The sequence below is a fragment of the Diabrotica undecimpunctata genome, chromosome 2, assembly GCF_040954645.1.
Source record: "Diabrotica undecimpunctata isolate CICGRU chromosome 2, icDiaUnde3, whole genome shotgun sequence".
Taxonomy (NCBI): Eukaryota; Metazoa; Arthropoda; class Insecta; order Coleoptera; family Chrysomelidae; genus Diabrotica; species Diabrotica undecimpunctata.
This window is the reverse complement of record NC_092804.1, coordinates 38075595-38098089: the sequence shown is the minus strand read 5'-3', so window position 1 is coordinate 38098089 and position 22495 is coordinate 38075595. Positions and strand designations below refer to the sequence as shown.

The 22495-nt window shown below is 34.7% G+C and overlaps 1 protein-coding gene across 1 annotated transcript in view; it reads right to left on the bottom strand.

The window, feature by feature from the left end:
- Nucleotides 1-22495, bottom strand: part of fz (frizzled class receptor) — a 527726-nt gene that overhangs the window by 490221 nt on the left and 15010 nt on the right. The window lies entirely within an intron of this gene.

The window sequence follows — 22495 nt, the reverse complement described above, 5'->3', positions numbered from 1 at the left end:
AGCTAGAAACGCAAAAATAAATACCAATAAAAAATAAAAAAACAATATATATACAGTATACTCTCCAATTACAGTTGAGTCCATGGTTCTTTACCCGTGCGTCATAACCTGGTTGAGTGCCACCATATTGAAAATTTTAATGTTTTCATTGGCAGATCACTTTTTTTTAAGTATTTCTATTACTTTATTTAACCTTTAAATTAAAATCTAACACTCTAATGCGAGTTTTGGTTAAAATTCCATTATTCAAAAATAAAGGAGTCCACGTTGGAGTTTCGCGGCCACCGGCAAGATTTTTATCACAAAATGCTTATGAGAGTCCAATGTGGCATCACGTCATTACTTGTCTATTCCGCGAAGGCGCCATCGCTGTGGCTTGCGTTTTTCTTGTCAATACTTAGATTAGAGCGGTACAATGCAGTCGTACGAGAAAGAGCAACAAAAACTAAGACAAATATTAGCAAGAAATTCTGTCAGGTGAAGAATCGGATGAGTTTGGCGACACGTATCTTTCGGACGAGTACCAACCAACTGATTCTAGTGACAGTGAACATAAAGCGAGTACTCCGGAACAGAATAATAAAAAGGAAACGTTTGGACGGAAATGCTAAGCCATTGGGACAAGATGTATCGGCGTCCAACAGTAAAGAAAAAGAATATACGAATTTCCGAGAACATGTTGATGCTGCTATAGAATCTGTCATTGCCCGACATTCTGAAGTCTCCGAACAGGAAATTTTAGAAGAACCAATAGTATCCAATGCAATGAATGAAGCTATTGTCTGCGGACTGGTCAACAGCTAAAATTTACAGACATTTACATTACAGGACTATAATTCTGCAGGTTTTCATACACAATTATACGAAAAGTTCTACAACAAATCGCCCTTTCAATTCTACGAATATTTTGAAGATGATGGTCTTTTATCCATGATGATACCCAACAAAATAAATATCTAATTTATTTTGTTCAACTGATTTTGATTTTTTTTTTTAATTTGTAGGTCGAAGAAACAAATCGTTGTGCCCTGCAGTGTCAGGAAAGAAACAATGATGTCGCCGAAATAAAACGATTTCTGGGTATAGTTATTGGATGGGATTATGTCATTTTAAATCTTTTCATTCATACTGGTTAAAGAATGATCTTTATGTGAATAATATCAAAAGAGTATTCTCAAGGAATCGCTTCCAGTTATTGTGGAAAACGCAGAATTTCAATGATAATTCAGTAACAGCAGATAACCGCTTGCAGAAGATCGTTCCCTTGGTTAGCAGACAAGGATAAATTCAAGGCTGACATCGTTCCAAAGGAAAACGAGTGCATTGACGAAACTTTAGTGCCTTTTCAAGGACGACTAAAATTTAAGCAGTGTATTGCTAACTAGAGGCACAAATTTGTAATAAAATTATTCAAACTTTGTCTGGAAGTTATTTATACCTACGATTTTAACGTATATTGTGAAAGAGAACATGCTGAAGGTAGCACCGTACCAACAAATGTAGTGATGAAATTTATTAATGGACTGCTTGACAAAGGACGAACAGTCGCGATTGATAACTACTATAGTCCATTTCCATCATATTGATAGCACATTATGTATGCAAATCCCTAAACTGTTGATACGGGTGACTCAATGAAAAATAGATATTTGTCAACAAGTTTACAGAAGTATATAGGAAAACAATTTTAAATTGAGTATGACCACCAGGTATAAAGGTTGAAGCAGAATAGAATACAATAGTTTTGAGGGTTACTAATCCCTAAATAAAGTTGCCAGTGTCGGAGTGATGGAGATTAACAGGTACTAAGGAATTTGCAAGAAATGTAAGATGTTTATTTTATTGGTTATATATAAAATAATTTGTGGCCGTAACAGGGGCCGATTTGTAAAAAAATGAATATTATTTAAATCAAATTCCATTTCAGATTCACTGCTTTCTTCAGAATCTAAGGAATCTTCAACTCCAATGTTAATTATTACCGGTTCCAGCATTGCATCAGTCATATTATCCAAATTCCACATTTTATTTTCTTCCTTGTGAGCATGACTAACAGCATTTTTCCAATTTTCTGGAGTTACTTTTGATAAGGAATGTTCTAATAATTGTTGTAAGTCTTCTAATTTAAAAGTTTTGTTGTTGCGTCTGACTTCACCCTTTACTTGAGACCATATATTTTCTATCGGATTCAGATCACAGTGGTATGGGGGTAAACGTAAAATAATTACATCACGGTTTAATGCCATTTCATCAATTATATATTTTTTATAAGCTACTTTATGTTGCCTTACAATAGGTAATAATTCCTTTTTTGTCGAATTCTCCTTGTACTCAATTGCGTGTTTATCCAACCATTCGATTATCTCTCCTTTTTTCCATGCCGTTGTTGGCAATTTTTCTGCTAGTCTTGAATGGTAACTAGCATTATCCAAGACTATGACAGAATTTTTTGAAATTAAATCCAACATTTGCTCAAAATATTCTTCAAAAACGTCAGCAGTCATTTCCTCGTGGTAATCTTTGGTTGATTTTGAGGCAAAACTTGGTAATCCACCATTGACAAAACCGTATTAGTTTCCAATATGGGTTATTATGAGTCTGCGTCCTTTTCCAACGGGAATATTGTTTATTCCAGTAGATACACCTTCGATGAATGCCTGACGGGAACTTTTCACATTTGTATCAACCCATAGATATGGTACAGTATGACCTTCATTTAGCCAAGTCTCGTCCAAATAAAAAATTGTTTTCCCTTCTTCTCGGTACTTTTTAATAGTTCTTAGATAATCTCGTCTCCAACATACAATGTAATCTTTTTCAATTAAAACAGATTTTCTTCTATTCTTTTGCCAACGAAATCCCATCACTCTCAATAGTCCCCATAATTTCTTGTTGCTTATGATTGGTAACTCTTCGTTTTCTCTAATTAATGTTTGGATTTTGTCCAATGTTGGAAATTCTTTGTTCAAAAAAAAATGAGTGGACGCTGCGTCTTATCATGTTTTTATGTATTTCTTCAATTTCCAAGGGTTTACTCCCTCCACTCTTCTTGCGAGATAAAACAGTTCCTCCTTTTCTTTCTTTTAGGAATCTATAAATTGTTGCTTCTACCACCCCTGTCATATTTGAACACATGTTAACGATTTCACGAACATTACTTAAAGGGCGTTGATGTACAAGGGCATCGTGTACATTTAATATTATATTTTTCTCTCTTAGACTAAAGGCACCTTGAAAACTACACAACCGGGATAAAACGTGTTGTTGACATCATTTTTAAATCAAATAACAAAATATCGACACCAAAAACGTAGGTAGGTAAGACATGAACAATGTACATCTACAAACTAAATGGAAGATGCAAACAATTTCTAATTTATATTATTGGCATAAGCTGTAATGTGGCATAAAAACTACTTAAACTATCATTAGTGAAGCCTTATCAGTAATTCCAGGTAATCGTTCAAAGAAGGTATTCTTTTTGTGTCAGGCGATAACTTGTATAGAAAACAATAATCACCTTTCAATTACTGTTTACATTAATTTATTTCGTGAAACATTGAATTCTCTCGTTAATCACCCGTGTATAATTAACAATAATCGTGTGGCATATATACCGACGTTTTTTACGCACAAAAAAGGTATAGTGAGATTAGTGGACACTTATTTTACAGAAGATTTTTTAAAAGATAATGAATTGTTGACGGCATCTTAAAATATTATTTTTTTTTATTTATTTCAAAACAAGTATAGGGTGACGTCTATGGTTTTTTGACCTGTTGAGGATTTGCATACATAATGTGCTATCAATATGATGGAAAAGGACTATACAGTTCTGTCACACTTGCACATGAATTCTTAAACCAAAAAACTTATATGATTGATACGGTACGTGCAAACCGCAAATATAATCCCAAAAACGTATGTATTAACAAATAACTGTTCACTGTAAAATTGTTGTTTTTATTTATTATACTCCTTACAGTTTAAACTAAATTACATATTCATAGGTAAACTAAAAAAGATTTATACGTTTTAAATTAGCTAAAAAGAGCATGTTTCAATGATTACGGTTCGATGGAGTCCCCTATTGACCCCGCTTTAGCTAGAGGTCTTACCCCACCATTAAGTCCTTGTGTGTGTCCGGTTTTTTTTTTCAAGTTTATTATTTGGTAGTCCTAGTCTAACCTGAAGATGTAGAAATTGATTAAACCTAGTATTACCGCCAATTTAAGAGTTAATTAGCAAACGAATGCCATTTTTCTTTTGCTCAAATTTGGTTGTTGTTTTGACAGATGTGAAATTTAATAAAATTTTTAATCGTGATTTTACACGAAACAAATAAACAACTCATAAAAAATATTTGTTTTCCATAAAATATACTTCTTACTTTTACTCACGGCATATAAAATGATTTAAGTTGTTCCATATTTCAAAATTGTGAGCGATAATTCAACACTGCATTAAAGCCTTGTAAATATCAATAAATTTCACGTGTTCCTATTTACGCCGGAAAGATAAAAATAAACGCGATACACATAAAACCTCATCAAAGCCGGTGAGATCAAACGTGTTTGTATGCAGAACAGAACAGAGGAGCAACATCACTAACTTGATCCAGAATCGTGGTGTTGAAACATTGATAAAAAACATTAAAGCATATATTTACTTATGACAAGTAGGTTCTATAAATAAAAGTACTTGAAAGCCCCTTTTTGATAAAACCGAACTTCATACTAGTTAAATAGCCGTTAAATAAGCCGAAAATAAAAAAACGTTCATGGCTAAACGTTTCTAGAAAAATGCAGCAAACCGTTTGTTGTTACAAGTACAGCCTTGTTAAGATGTGTATTATGTATATCACCTATTTTTCTTCATGTGTATAGGCTTTTAATTCTAGTAATTAAAATTTCTAGTCATATTGCAAATAATATTGCTATCAGTGATAATCATGAAATTGGCGAAACCCTGGGAAAACACTTCGATACAAAATTTAAAAGCAAAATAAATTCTTTTTACTTGGGCCATTGATCAACACCCCCATGTTCTTTCGAAACAGTTAAGGATATTACATATCTGAATTAGCCATTCTCTTACATAGAACTTACTTCGGTCATTAAAAATCTGCACAACTAGTTCGCTGCACATTGCTTCTGGCGCCGACGATTTTGCCTATATGTTTATAAAAAAAACTATCCACTTTAGATCACCTTAAACTTCTTGAAATGTTCAATTTAATCTGGTCATTCAATAAATTTCCCAACCAGTGGCGAACCTCAATTATAATACTCGTTAAAAAGACTACTCACTCACTTGCACCATGTACAAAATCTTGGAAAAAATTATTCACAAAAGACTTATAAGGTTCTTTAACAAATATAACATAATTCCCGAAGAATAGTCAGGATTTCGACAAAACCGCTCAACTCAATACAATCTAACAATTCTCCAAAGTCATATTTCCGATGCTTTCAAACAATGTCAAGAAGTCATGGCTGCTGTGTTTTATATTGAAGGCGCATTTGATACCAGTAGCAGGCACTCTATACTGAACAAACTAACTTTTTATAATATTAAGGGCAACATATACAAAATTACTTATCATCACGAGTATCTGTCAATGGTATTTTTTCATCAGTCCACACTCAAACCGATGGGGTACCGCAAGGCTCAGTATTAAGCCCAACTCTCTATAATCTAGCAATAAGCAATTTATGCTCTGGTATACTTTCCTCCATTAGACATGTCCTGTATACAGACGACTTAATAATTTACTGCCACGGACGATTTGTCTCTACAACTTCCAAGTTTATTCAATCCACAGTAGATACTTTCGTTAATAAAACAAGCTCCATAGGCTTATCGTTATCATAAATAAAATCAAAAATAATAAAATTTAGTAGACAACGATTGTTTGGGACAGTATTTAGTAATTATTTACATATTTTACATTCAATATCTTTATTACTGTATTATATTATGATCTTATTTAATTATATATTCTAGTTACTTATTTACTCTAAAAGATTACAATATATTATTTTCTTCTATACAGTAAACTCTCATTGTTAAACTGGCTAATATATGGTAATCTGTTTTTAAGTTCAAAGAAATTCACTTGTTAGAATATCAAATTTCTGCGGAATTGTATACGCAATATTTTATTGTATACGCAAGAGTTTTAGGTAGGATTTTTATTCCTACAAATACTGACCAACACAGATCGTAACGAGACATCGGACTGTAGACATCTCCAATTTATTGGAGACGTGGACCGTCCTTTCGCGGTTCCTCCACAAAGGGGCTCAGCCACTATTTCTCTACCCTAGCTGCAATTAATACACCATACTCAAACGGTAAGTGTTTTTCTTTGTACAGATAACATTAATGAGTTACGCCAGGCATTTTTGTGATTTTTCAATTAATTGCTAATTTATTCACAATCAAAATATTGCATTTTTTTCTTTATCATTGAAATCATTTAAACAGCGACCTCAGTAAGTTTTACACAAAACAACGACGTTTCCCCTCTCCTAGTATTATGATTGACCAGGCTTAGCTTCCCGTTGTCAGATAATGTAAAGTACTGTTTAACGTTTGATTCACGACTAAATATCTATAAAATAAAAACTCTTTCGCACTATCAATGGGGGTACAGATGAAAATTTCCTTCTTAAGATTACAGATTTCTTATTCGTTCCTTATTCGAATTATGGTTCTTACATATACATATCTGCTTCTAAAACACATCTTAACCTTCTAAATTCGATAAATAACACAGCTCTCCGTATCTGTATAGGCGCTTTCCGATATAGCGCCGAAAAAACCTATGCGAAGCAAATAAACCCCCTCTTTGGATTAGACGAGAGCAACTACTACTCTCCTATCTATTTCTCCTAATTACTCTAATCCAGTATATCCTCTTTTGAATCATCCACGAATAAATTGTATGGCCTCTCTAAATTACCATCATTTATAAAACCCATCGCACTAATTATGGCACAGATACTTGATGACACCTTCTTTCAACGCAAGCAATTCAACTTCCCCTATACACGTATCCTCTTTGGTATATAGTCCTTGCTCAATTTAACACATCACTGACAAGATATGATAAATTTACAACTCCCAGAGAACTCATTATAAAAGTTTTAAAGAAATTATGTTTACAAAGGTCGGTCAGATAGCCAAGCGGGTCAGGCGGCCGACTCTCATTCGCTTCACTGTCGAATGGTTAAGTGGATGTGCGTTCAAGCCCTGGCTCGGTGTACAGAAAAATAAAAAAAGCTAACGCAGCAGTTTAAAATTCTAAAACGAATCTGCGGCTTAGACTAGAATATGCTGGTGTCTGATCGGCCTATGGTGGAGCAGTACGGCAAAAGATAAGGGCGTGCGGCTCGGTGATACTCCTCCATAGATCCCTACCGGAAGGGCGCGCATAATATACCGGCGTATATATATATATATTAGAAAATTAACAGGAACAACGTGGTCTCGAATAGCACAAGATAGAAAAATATGGGCGCAAATGAGCGCAAATTATTAGAACAACGTATAACTAAGACATCGTCGAATAATAATAAGAACATAGAATAACATTGAAATAAGGGAGGCTGCACCGTAATTGGAAACGGTTGATAAAGCTGCACATGATGATATATATATATATATATATATATATATATATATATATATATATATATATATATATATATATTTATATAATCTTTACAAAGAAATACGGCCTAGTAATATACATTGATGCTTTAAAAAATGATAAAAGAGTAGGCTGTTCTGTTACAACGTCACACACTTTTATCACGTCATTCCTCATCCATCTCCATCTTGGTATCCTTCCATATTGGTGTAACAGGCAATGAACTTGCAGAATATCACGCAAAACTTGCCTCAACATCATCTGATCCCGCTGTTAACATCCCAACTAGCAAGAACTTAAAAAATCATATTAAAAGAAGAACAAGAACAGTAAAACAACAACACTGGGGATACTAACTGTCAGCTTTACATCAAATTCAACATTTAATCGACAGTCCTCCTATTTTTGGCCCTACAAGTTTGTCCAGACGAGATCTTATCGTGGCAAAGAGACTTCGGATCGAACATACAAATTTAACATTTGGTAACCTGATGTCATCCAGCAACCGACCTACTTGTTAAACTGTCAATCGAACTGACAATCATATACTCACCGAATGCCATCAATATTCTGTCAAAAGATTATTTTATCGCCTCAACCCTAATATATACGAGATATCCTAATTAATGCTGATTATAGTAGTAACAGATTATTAATTATTACTTTAATATAAATGATTATACGAATACTATTTTTCCTTTGTTCTTAAACTAGTATAAAACTACCGTAAAATAAACCCAACTCTGCATGTTTTTTTTATTTATAATACGATCTTTTTCCTCTTTCACAAATGGAAAAGCATATCAAAACAATACATTGTTAATGCTACTTCTTGATCTAAAATCTTCTTTAATAATACAACTGCAGCAGTTTATCTATGTTAACTCGCCAGGGTTTATAACCCACTGTTCGGGAAAGCAATTATCTCCAGTTGTGTTTTCCGCCGTTTCTGTTTTCCTTTTCTACATTCTCCATCGTAGACTAATAAATTTTCCCGAGAATTTGCCAGAAAGCTCTTGTTTAGTCGGATCGCTGCCACGAAAATCTCCACGAAAGCTTAACCGTGGAGTATGGGTGATATAGTCTAATGAATGTTGAATGGAAAAGTAGCGGAATTGATTAGACATGGTGATTCAAAGCACTGGTGGCGAAAACAAAATGAAGTTAAAATTATAGTTTTATAAAAAAAATTATTTACAAGTTTTGTAACTTTAATTTAAGTTCAGTCACACTACAAGAAATAATACAAATAAAAATCTTAAACTTGAAAGTTTTTTTTATTATTTTTTTTTTAAGATTTTTGAAACGTAATATTTGGCTATACCCCTTTTGGTTTTTGATTATATAGTTTGAAAATGAATATTTTGAATCATGTCTTCTTCAGGGCTTCCGAGGTCTCAGTCTCCCGAGTCCCCAGACACTACTAAACTGATACGAGGCGTGTTTTTTAAGTAAGTACCGTTTTGAAATTAAAAAAAGACGTGCAAAGATATGGCAATAATTTTATTTTTACATGAAAGCCTGTACCTTAATCTACTTTTCTACATAATTTCCGTGAATATTGAGGCACTTGTCATAACGTGGCACCAGTTTTTGAATACCCTCCTGATAAAATTCTGCCGCCTGACTTGTTAACCACTGCATCACAAATGATTTGACTTCATTATCGTCTTGAAGACGCTGACCGCCTAGGTGTTTCTTCAAGTGCTGGAACAAATGGTAGTCGTTGGGCGCCAGATCAGGGCTGTATGGAGGATGATCTAGAGTTTCCCATTTAAATGATTTGATGAGATCTTTGGACTGATTAGCCACATATGGACGGGATTTGTCATGCAGCAAAACGATACCCTTACTCAACTTGCCACGTCTTTTGTTCTGGATTGCACGACGCAGATTTTTCAATGTCTCACAATAAGACACTGCATTGATTGTCTCATTACGAGGCAGAAACTCCACTAGCAATACTCCTTTTCTGTCCCAAAAAACTGTGCACATGATTTTCCGGGCAGAAATTGTTTGCTTAAACTTCACTCTTTTGGGTGATAATGAATGTCGCCATTCCATGGATTGTTGTTTCGATTCTGGTGTGACGTAGGCCACCCACGTTTCGTCACCAGTAACAATTTGGTCTAAAAAATCTTCACCTGCACTATGGTACCGCTCAAGGAAAGTCAATGCACTGCCTAAACGTTGGGTTTTGTGCAAATCCGTCAACATTTTTGGAACCCAACGTGAACACAATTTCCGGTAATTCAAGTTCTCGGTAACAATGCGATACAAAACACTACGAGAATACTGAGGAAAGCAGTCGGACAATGCTGAAAGCGTCTGTTTTCTCTCACCTTTTCGTCCACTTTCTGCACCAAATTTTCATTAACGACCGAAGGACGCCCACTCCGTTCTTCATCATGCACATTTGTGCGGCCATCTTTAAATGCTCTCACCCATTTCCTTACCATTCCATCACTCATAATGTTTTGTCCGTAAACTTCAACGATCTCACGATGAATATCGATCGGTTTTACGCCTTTAGCACTAAGAAATCGTATAACAGCCCGTACTTCACAATCAGCGTGACTCACGATTGTTGGAGGCATCTTAAACACTGGAGTAAACAAGTATACAATGAAGAATCAGACTGTAATGGCGTCAGTGCGTAGACAAGAGCAAGAGATGTAGGTAACCAGCGCTCATGCGCGGAACGCCGACCGTAGCGCTGCGGCGGCGGAATCGCAAAACGGTACTTACCTAAAAAACATGCCTCGTATATATATATATATATATATATATATATATATATATATATATATATATATATATATATGTATGTATGTATATATCTATATATCTATATATATATATATATATATATATATATATATATATATATATATATATATATATATATATATATATATATATATAATTCGCGCGAAACTGACGTAATCAACTTTATCTCATTGGTACTGCTAGAAGCCTAGTACTCCTAGGTAGAACCATAGAACAAATAACAATTGTTTTTCTGTTCTGAGGTAGCACCGTTCATAAATGAGTAAATACACTGTCCTTCTACAGAAATACACTGTCCTTCTACAGGGAACATGTTATTTCGTAAGGTTAAATGGCACTATTCGGCAGCATGATGCTTATTAATCATTGCAAAGATTCTAGAAAAGAAGGACTAATCCATCTCGTTAAATTGGACAATCTGAGTTCTAACTTATTAAACAGGATTTAATTCCTAAAGATGCAATAACAGCTTATACGTACATAAACAAATTCCGCACTAGAAAAAGAGAGAAAATTCGACGGATTATCATTTTTATTTTAACCTTTTTTAATGAACTGGAACGCTTGTGCAAAGAAAGTAGTTTAACAAGGTCTCATTGTCGCCTTTTTGAAAGCCAACAGAATATTTTTGTAGCTGAACGTTCATAAAAAAGCAACAATGAATGGTTTTAGTAGCACAGTAAACGTGAAGGCGATTATTATCTTTATATGTATATGTGTGGAGGCGAGTAAACTGCGATTTTGAATATCTCCATGCAATGTACACAAAAAAATCACAGATTTATATCCATAGACTTTTAAAAAGAGTATGGATTATATGTATATTATATAGAATGTAGTAGCACATGCAAAATAAATTTAAAGTGTGATTAAATGTAGAAAGGGCTACATCTTTTCCTTTTTATTTCTATTTATTGTAATAGCCTACTGTCAACTCAATTCCTCTGCCTATATGACACTTTCGTAAGGTAAACTGGGATAAGTATCAAGCTCAATACTGGAGAACGATATCGGACATACTGAGCCTAAGGTAGAAAACTACAAAAGATTCACCAAACCTATAATCAGTTGTACTAAAAAACGCATTCCACACGGTCCAACGAAATTCTACATTTCATGCCGGACCAAAGAATGTAAAGACCTGTGTGATCAATACGGGCAACCAGAAAACTAGACGTAAGTGAACAATTTCTAGTGTCTCTGAATTCTGCTAAAACCACTAGTAGGTGGAGGGAAACTCTCAAAAATCTTGCCTTCACGCGTAGCAGTCCCACTGCCTGGAAACTACTCAGAAAACTGGAAACAGGCCCTAACTTGATCACCAAACCCAGAAAATATAGCTCAACGCATTGCTCGGCTCTCCTAACCAGTCATAGAAAAGTTCATTAAAGATAAGTACAATATCAGCTGAAAAAGATCAAAAGTGCACGTCAGCAATGCCTGTCAATCATGAGGCAAATAGAGGCCGAGGAACTTTCATAAAACACACTAATTCAAAAATCGAATTAAAGCTCCTAGATTTCTTTAACCAGACAATGCCGCCTATATTTAAAAAAAAACAAAGTCATCGCCATCTGCAAACCAAGCAAAGACACTTCACTACCAGAGAGTAATAGATCAGATGATGATGATGCAGATGATTTTTCAGATGATAATCTATGAGAGGCTCTTGCAATCTGTCAGCTGAAAGATACCCGTAGAACAAGCTGGATTTATGCCAGGAAGGAACTGCAGTTATTAAGTTCTTTCTCTATCAACATTTATTAAAAATGCTTCCAAAAGAAAATCAAAACGGCAATAGCCTTCATTGATCTGACTATGCGCTTACGGCATAGTATGGAAAGAATGGCTAGTAAATCAAATGCAGTGCGATATATTATTTCACATTCGGAACAACCTAATATCAAAGCTAGGAGTGATAACACCCAACAAAAAATGTTACTGTCGACCTAATTACTCAAATAATAAAGAAAAAAAGCGATGCTAGAAAGGGCGAAACAGGAACAGGGTGGATGAGGTAACAAATTACATATAGTGCGGTCTTGAACCCTTACAGCCCAGCCGCACGACGGAATAGGCGGCACCTTTACAGCCAAATCTATAAATATATTACATACGATGTTTGTACGACATCGTGTACCGCCTTTTTTACTTTTACATTTCCCCTTGTCAGGTCACATACATCAGCACTTTTATCATCCCATATTTGTCTCTTCACAATACTGTCTCTAGATGTTATTTTAAGTAGTTCTTATCGATTTAGGTAAGAAGCTTCTTTCAGTTTTTCACGCGAATTCCCAGACTGCGCAAGGCATCCCAATGTTTCTTTCACCGATTAAACTTATCCGAAGGTATCTTGTCCGAAGAAGGGGTGGTTTAGTTGGTAGGCGACTGGTCAGGGGTGCTTGCGGCGCATATAGTCCATACTTTGAATACTATGTCCTAGCATGTGTTCCTTTCCGGATTGAATCTAACAGTACTAGGGACACCTTCTCTAGTCGGTTTAGAACCTTTCCACCTCAGTCCAAAAAAAGATTATTTCAAATTAGCGTTAATAGGAAAACTAGTAAATTCAAAAGTTTACAGAATGGTTTACCCCAAGGGTCGGTTCTATCACCGCTCTTGTTTAACATTTACATCTCAGCCTCAGATGCTCCCACTACAATCTCACGCAAATTTACATGCGGATGACATGGCTTTGGATGCAAGAAAGAAACATCGAGAACGTCCAAGCTATTCGAGAAGGCGACCTAAATATTATTAACACATATTTTAAAAAATGGAACCTTCAACCAAATTCTACAAAGAAAGAAGTTACGGCATTCTATTAGGCAGTTAGATAGAAGAATTATACTAAAAAATAATGCAAACCTAAAATATCTTGGTGTAATACCAGATCGTACTCTAACTTTCAAGTAACACTTACATAAAACTGCAGATAAAGTAAAAACACGCAACAACATCATTCACAAGGTTGCAAACACTTGTGAATGATGTTGCGTCACTTGTGGGGCCACTTCAGACAAAATCAGGACAAGCGCTCTGGAATTAGTCTATTCAACTGCCGAATATAGTACTCCATTCTGGCTAAAGAGTCACCACTAACGTCATAGATGCACGATTAAATCAAACCATGAGATATATTACGGAGATTATAAAGAGTACGCCACTCAATGGCTTCCTTTTAAACAACATTGCACCAATACTCAAAAGACGACGGTTAGCTGTCCATAAAGCTCAATACTGGAAATGTCAAAAGAATCTATCTAAGACCAATGACGGCTTAGATCTCAAAACAATTCCACAATCGATGAGCATTGGACAGGCAAATGGAACGAAGAAGCTAACCTAATAGAAATCCCACAGTCAAATGCAAAGGTTTTTTCTTCCGCGCCGAGAATGGTGTAATCTAAACCGAATGAGTAGGTAATGGAGTAAGAAATAAATCCCTTAACCAATGGTACATTACTGAACAGTCCACTACATCGGCCAAGAATGTCCAGCCACACGATTCAAAGGTATTTAAACGAAATCCACGAACTAACTCCTAAGGCAATGGAATGGCTCCCGGTTAACCGGTTAACAATAGCCGGCTTTAATGATTTCATCTATTTTATTATAATGTACTGTAATTTTTATTACATATCAAATAATAAAGATTACATATCAATGTGTTAAGTTCATACAAATATATATATATTATATAATTGCAAGGTGACTACGTTTTATCAGTTCTTTAATGATGTCTCTGTCTTGTACTTTTGCAGTACAACAAATACTTTAACCAAAGCGTTTACGTCTAAAGGATCCTTTCCTGTCTTTTTGTGTTTTAGATCGTCTACAGAGAGAATATAAATAAGAGTCGGTATGCAAAATACTCTTTAATTGAAAGCTTACAATTGCTTGTAAATTAGGATACAAAAGACCAGTGTGAAGGCGCATTAGTTATTCAATTCCATTGAACGTGTTGGTTCAACCACCCACACCGTTGATCGCGCCAGATTTTTCCTATTTTAGAATGCACTGTACAGTTGGTGGCATCAAAATTTCATTACGTTAAGGCAGTTTAAAAGTTTTCTCTACATTTACAAAAGAGAACCAACCGTCGATTTTTTATCGTTCTAACTGTAAAAATACTAGAAATAACTGTCCATATTTTTAAATACAGTAACTGATAAATCCATATCTTATCCATTTCTTCCCATTATCCATAAGAAACAATTTCCATATGCTTTGAAACATAGAAGACTAACGACTGCATAAACTAACGTCATTTGCTACAACTCGTCCAGGGTAGTAATAGGTAATAGGAATGCCACAATGTTAAGAAACCAGTTTCAAATTTATACGAAGCTACTGATCACTCGTATCGTATCATATTGAGAGTCTGTCTATATTTCTGTGTTTCTATTCAACTGTAAGCATTAGCGTGCTTCAGAATATTTTTGTAAGGTGTAAAATCATAGAGACATTCGTTCGGAAGGCAATTTTTCTTATAGCTTGTTGCTGCCACCTCAACCAAATTTATGATTTTCTAAAATCGGAAATTTTACTTTACTGTACAGTTGCTAAATGTTTACGCGACATAAATTGTTACATTTTTTCTTTTCATTGCTTATATATTAACAGCAATTAATTGCAAAGGTATTACTATGGTTAACTAGTATGAGCATGGATATATGTTATTCACTGGTATGTTTGTCAACTATGACTTTCAAAAAACAATACATCTTTTGTTTTTAAACGTTGCTTAATTGTTGGAGCAACGATTCAGTCTAAACCTTTCATACACGAGTGAATTATTAACGGTCGAATCTAATATATTTGCATTCTTTTACGCAGTACATATTAACAAAATTTTTCTATTTTCTCTCAATGTCAAAGTAGCCTAGGTAGCTCGGAATATATCCGCCTACAACTACAAAATCAAAAAGGATAAAAAAAAGGAGCCGACGTTAAACTGTAGGTCCCGTATATCTGTGTACTATCCGTTGCAAGACAATTACCCAGATTATTTTGTGCTTGATATCGGCCGTCTCTTAATCTGGGGAATTCCATCCGAATTAACTTGCAACGGATAGTACGCTTAACATATATATGCAAACGAGATGTCTACGCTCAAAATTGGGCATAGTAAGGAGCTAGTGTCAAAGGAGACACGAGCTCCTTTTTGACACTCCTTGTTAATTTAAAAATAGTTCCAATAAAAACTTGGCATCACCGAAAACACGGACAAGATTTGGTTGCTGGAAACTCTGCATGAGATTTCTAAACTAGATCAGGCAGTAAAAGAATTAAATAAGTATAAATTAAGCTTCCATTGGAACTAAGATGGTTGGGCAATGGTGAACACCATACCCAAACAGGAGAACTCCTATTATACAGTGATAAAATAAATGGAAGTCACGAGAGCGGAGTGGGTCTTCTACTCAGTAAACAAGCCAAAAACAGCCTCATTTCATGGAAGCCCATTAATAATAGAATTATGACTGCCAGATTTTATACCAGATACCGGAACATAACAGTGATTCAGTGCTATGCTCCCACGAACACATCTCCCCCAAAGATAAAGACATTTTCTACGAACAACTACTGGGCGATATGAACGCTAAAGTTGGAGAAGACAATATTAACTTAGAAACCGTAATGGGCAAACATGGCCTAGGAGTTATGAATGAAAACTGAGAGCGTTTTACAAATTTTTGTTCCAATCATAGCTTAGTTATTGGTGGAACCATCTTTCCACATAAAAATATCCACAAAGTTACATAGAGTGCACCAGGTCATATAAGAAAAATTCAAAGAGACCACATCGCCATATCAAAAAGAAGGAGATCATCTCTTTTTGATGAAACACCAACAGATCCACATACAATCTAGACAAATTAAAAGCGGCTCCAGAACGACACATGTTTAGGGAGGAACTCCAACTCAAAACAAGAGAACGTGAAGTAAATAGCTGGGAAGATTTGGCAGATGTTTTGACAGAAATAGCTGAAGATAAACTGGGTAAAAAAAAGAATCATAGAAAAGAATGGATGTTAGATGAAACTAGGAATCTTATCGAGGAAAGAAAACAGCAAAAGAAAGATATTTAGCAGATAAGAAAGCAGTTAAAAGAAATGCAAGAAGAGACAAAAGAAGGTGGGCTGAAGAACTGGCAAAACAAGCTGAAACAGCTGCACAACACAATAGAAGAGAGCTATACCAAACTACTAGATGACTGTGGCAGCCGTAGCTCAGCGGCTATGTTACTGGCTTAACAAGCTAGAGGGCCCGGGTTCAAATCCCGGCACCGACAAAATTTTCAATATCTAATTTATCTGAGCTGCCACCGTGCTTCGGAGGGCACGTAAAGCCGTCGGTCCCGGCTACGAAAGTAGTCGTTAAGTCATGTTAGGGGCGCTTGCGCGACCTGAAAACCCTAACACTAGACCCTAGCCAGAAGGTTACACGAACTTTACTTTACTTTACTAGATGACTAACAAAAAATGGGCCCAACTGTTCAAACATTGTAAGATCCAAGACAGGCGAATTACTTACTACAACAAATAACCAAGTAGAGAGATGGAAAGAACATTTTCAGAAGAAGCTAGGCACGCCCAGAGAAAACACAGATGAAATTGTCGAAAATCCGTAGAATGTAGACTTGCCTATATCTTGCAAGGCTCCTTCCAAAACGGAGATAATAACAGCTATCAAATCTCTGAGAAATAACAAGTCTCCGGGAATAACATTGCTGCCGAAATACTTAAAACTGATCCGCATCTAACTACTGAACTTTTGCTCCCCATAATCTGAGAGGTGTGGGAAACAAACCGCATTACAGTGAGCTGGAAAAGGAGTCACATTATTAAGCTTTCAAAAAAGGGTAACCTCACACTGTGAAAAAATTGGAGAGGAATAACCTTGCTTACCGCAATAAATGAAATCTTTACGACCATCAAACTTAAAAGATTATCAAACAAGATTGAATTTCGAGCTGGTCAAGCAGGCTTTAGACCAGAATCCTCCTGCATAGACCACATTAATACTGTGAAGGTAATAATGGAACAATCGGTTGAATTGAACACACCCCTATACATGGTTTTTGTTGACTTCGAGCGTGCCTTTGACAGCTGCTTTGACATCTCATACAATGGAATCAACAGCGACGAATTTGACATACTTACTAGGCATACAGGGATGCCTGCTTTCTCAGTTCCTTTTTAACATAGCAGTAGACTATGTTCTCTACAAACTAGACTCCGACACAAGAGGGATACAATGAACGTTAACCAGACGCCTAAGCGATCTGGAATACGCCGACGATATGTGCCTGTTAGGACAAAGGTTAAAAGATGTGGCTGATCAATTTCAAACACTTTCCACTGAAGCCAATAAAGGAGGTTTGAAAATCAATAGTAAAACCAAATCCATGAGAGTAAATGCAAGAAACAACACGCTATTTACTATCAACAACATGCAGATTGAAAATGTGGAAAACTTTACGTATCTTGGAAGTATCATAACAGAAAGCGGAGGTACAGAGGACGATATTCGTATGAGGATACGAAAAGCTCAACAAGCATTCAGCATGCTTAACCCTGTTTGGTGATCTGGCGAGTATACTACAAGACAAAGATGGATAAAAGACATCTAACTGAACAAAAAAGAGTAAAACATCAAATAAAGTCCAGAAAGTGGGTTCGGATTGGTCACACACCTTAGTGGAATCCCCAAGAAAGAAGAAAAAGAGGTCGCCCAGGACAAACTTGGAGAAGATTAATCATGGACGAAATAAGAGGTCAAGGAAAGTCTTGGAATGAGGTGAAGGCCTTAGCGCAAAATAGAACCTGATGGTGCGCTTTCACTGAAGCTCTACGCTCCACTTAGGAGTTCAAGAACCTTATATATATATATATATATATATATATATATATATATATATATATATATATATATATATATATATATATATATATATATTGTTATGATGTGTTGTTTGTTTGAATGATGAGCAATGAGTATTTTTAATAATATAATATATAGGGTTTTTATCGCGGTTCTCAAAGAATTAGTTTGTAAGTACTTTTTAAACTATCTTTATTATAACTATTATGAAACACACATATATATCTAACCTAGCCAATGTAAATTTAAAATAAACTATCTTTTAATTGATATTCTTATAAAACTAATTAAATTCTATAGACAATGTAAAATTTAAACAAACTATCTTCAAAATTGAAATTGTTATGACACTAACTAAATTATATTAACAAAATTTTGTACCTTTCTTTCACTGAATGCCTAAATGAACTGTTTTCCACTATATAGATTCTAATCATCACTGAATGTCTTCGTACTTCGGTTATCCTTGTTTTTGTGAAATTACTTTTTCCAATTATCAGCTTCTACCAATTTAAGATATAGTTTTCTTCACCAGCATTTATACACCACCAAGCAAACCAGCAAACAGCATTTATATTTATTCTTCTTTTCAATATACCAATATCCAATTATTATAAGTTGATTTATACTAATCTCCAACCATAATATAATTTAATTTCTTCCAATATACTTTTTTTAATCTTCAATAATTATTTGTGTATAATTATAAATGTGCATTAAATTATATGCATAATTTTTAATCTTCATTTAACTCACTATATTAAACAATTGGACTATTTGTACTTGATTCACTGACTCCAACTAACTTTCATATTTCTTACTAAACTTTTCTGACTGACTTCTTGAAAATTCTGAACAATTTACTTCACTAACTAAATGTGTCTACTAACTTTCATAATGAACTGGCCTGACTTCTGACTAAAAACTGCCATCTTGAATCCAAATCACGGGTATTTATATCTTTCTGGATATTCTAGAATCATCTGGTAAGAGATCATGTTCCAATTTGTTCTATTAAATACATGTCTGAATTTTCTGGAACAAACCATTTCGCAAACATGGCCATCTCCGGTGATCCAGAGAATTCCATTCTTTTCTATTAATAATTTTGTTTACATTTAGGCTTTTCAGATCAGAATATATAATTAAATTAGTAACTTAACATTCTAATTTAATAAACTACACATTTTAAACAACTATAACCCCACTTTATATTCGTAAATATTCTTAAACGTCACTTCAGAGTATGTATATCTGTCTATCACTATCACTATCACTATCACTGTCTATAGTTGGTTGCCTATGCACATGGCTCACTTAAATATATTTACAACATTAAAATACAACTTTTTACAATTATTATATGCTAATTTATTAAAAATGCCCTCACATAAATATATTTTTATTAAATTCTCTATTATATAACTTATTTAAAACAACCAAATATCTAATATTATGTAGTATATAACTTATAAATTATTTTCTATAAACCCTAATCGTATCAATATATATATATATATATATATATATATATATATATATATATATATATATAATAAAAACATCTCATACTACACAATTTAACTGTCAAGCCTATACAGTTGGTTACTAACTTAATTGGTCCATAATCTCTTGAGTATTAATTTTATAATCTTCAATAACCTCTACCCAAGAACTACTTGAAAATAATTTTTAAAGCCACGTTCTGTACGCCAACATTAAAAATATTCTTAGCACATGAAGTATGTAAGTATACATTAATGATGTAGAATAAAAGCTGATAAATTTACACGGTAAACCAATTAATATCGATATGGTTTTGTCTCCTGTTTTACATAAAAACATTTGATAAAACGTCTATATAGTATTTTATGATCGACTATAAAACCTGGTGACAAATATATGGCGCGAACTAATTGACTGGTTTTATCTAAAAATGTATAGAATGTAGATATATTTAATCCGATGATATAAAGTTTCCCGTGTTAATACTGAAAGATACCAGAAATAAGTTTGAAAAAGAATAACATAATTTAAAATAAAACAACATAATCGAATACATTTCACACCAATAAAAAATGAAAAAACTTCTCATTCGCTCTATTATAATTGTGTCTATAGATATCAGTAAATGGATGGAAAATAAGGGCCTACTCGTATTGATGATGAGGAGAAGAAATCAGATAGAGGAAATATACAGAAAACATTATTTATTTAATATTTCTCAAGAAGATGATAAGTAAATCACAGTAAACTTGAACGTATTCAAAAATAGTAGATCAAGAGAATAGACATTCCCTGATACACAATAGATAGAAGAAGTATTGAAAACATAATATTTCTTTTATTTTTGGTGACAACGATACCCCCTTTCGTAACCAACGTCAAACAGACACGGTACTAACTATAATGATTTCAGAAATAGGACAAGCTCTGGAGGTATTAAACAACAGCAAAAGAGCTGGACCAGATAAGTGCAAAAATATGTGATGAGTTTCGAGGGATCAATTTAATCAATCGATCAATAAATTTTTTCGAGTCAGGTATTACAGTTACTTCTAAATATTCTACATAATCGAATAAGTAAAAATGCGAGCAAAATCTGAGTAAACTACAGATGAATTTTCGACAAGGATTGGGAGCTAAAGATGCGCATTGACCGTTGCGAGAGAGTATAGGAGACAAATGGATGAGGAAATAGAGAGCTTGGAAGCGGGAGAAAATGTTGAGGAATTTTGGACAAAATGTAGAAACATAATAACTGAGAAGGCATCGGAAATATTGGGGGAAAACGAACCAATTAGGCAAAACTAATGGTTTGACGAGGAGTGCCAAGAAGCAACTTCTTCTTCTTCATGTGCCTTGTCCGTTCCGAACGTTGGCAATCAACATGGCTATTCTGACTTTGTTTGCGGCAGATCTGAATAGTTCAGCAGATGACAATCCGAACCATTGCCGCAAGTTTTGGAGCCACGAGTGTCTTCTCCTCCCTGGACCCCTTCTGCTGTCTATTTTCCCTTGGACGATCAGTTGTAGTACTCTATATTTATTATGTCTCATAACGTGACCCAAGTATTCCAACTTTCTTTTCTTTATACTTATTCCTACCTCTCTCTCTTTACCTATCCGGCGTAGTACCTCTTCGTTGGTCACGTGCTCAGTCCAGAATATACGTAATATACGTCGGTAAGCCCACATTTCGAAGGCCTCTACTTTTGCATCAATGTTGCGGTCATTGTCCACGTCTCCATTCCATATAACAAAACCGGGAATACATAACATTTCAGAAGTCGAATTTTGAGAGGTAGGGTGAGGCTTTTAGAGGTGAAAATTTGCTTCATGCTAGTGAACGATGCTCTTGCCTTTTCTACTCTTATACGTATTTCCTTCGCTTGATCCCAATTTGAGTTAACTGTTGTTCCCAAGTAGATGTACGAATCCACGTGTTCAATTCTTTCATCGCCCAATATCAGTTGCTGTGGTGGTTGTTGGGTTTTGCTTACTAACATCCATTTGGTTTTTGTGATATTTAGTCTGAGTCCGTATTGTGCACTTGTTTTTTGTATCTTACTACAAGAAGCAACAGATAACAAAAATAGAGCATGTCTAAAGACAAATCAAGCTAGACGCACAAGAAGAGCAAAGGAGGAATACCGGACTCTAAGAAGGAAAGAAAAAAGATTACATAGAAGCAAAAAAAGGTAATTTGAAGAAAGCAGTTAGAAAACATAGAATGGCTAAGAAATCAAAACGAAACTCGAAAGTTCTACAGAAATGTAAACAAAATGAGTAAAGAGTTTAATCCAAAAATAGGAAGCTGTAAGGATGAAGATGGAAATATCCTAAAGCACCAAGAACTGATCAAATTTGTAGTGAGCTCTACAAGAATGGTAGCGACGCCCTGCTACAAGCACTGCATAAACTTTTACTTCTTTCTGGCAAAATGAGACCACGCCCTGTAAATAGTATTAAGGAGTGATATGCCCGTTACATAAAAAGGCAATCCAAAAGCCTGTTAACAACTGCTTACAAAATACTAGCAAATATTATCTACGAAAGACTACAAGTTTACACTGTTAGCATAGTTGGAAATTAGCAGGCCGGATTTACTCCAGAAAAATCAACAATTGACCAGATTTATTCAATAAGACAGAT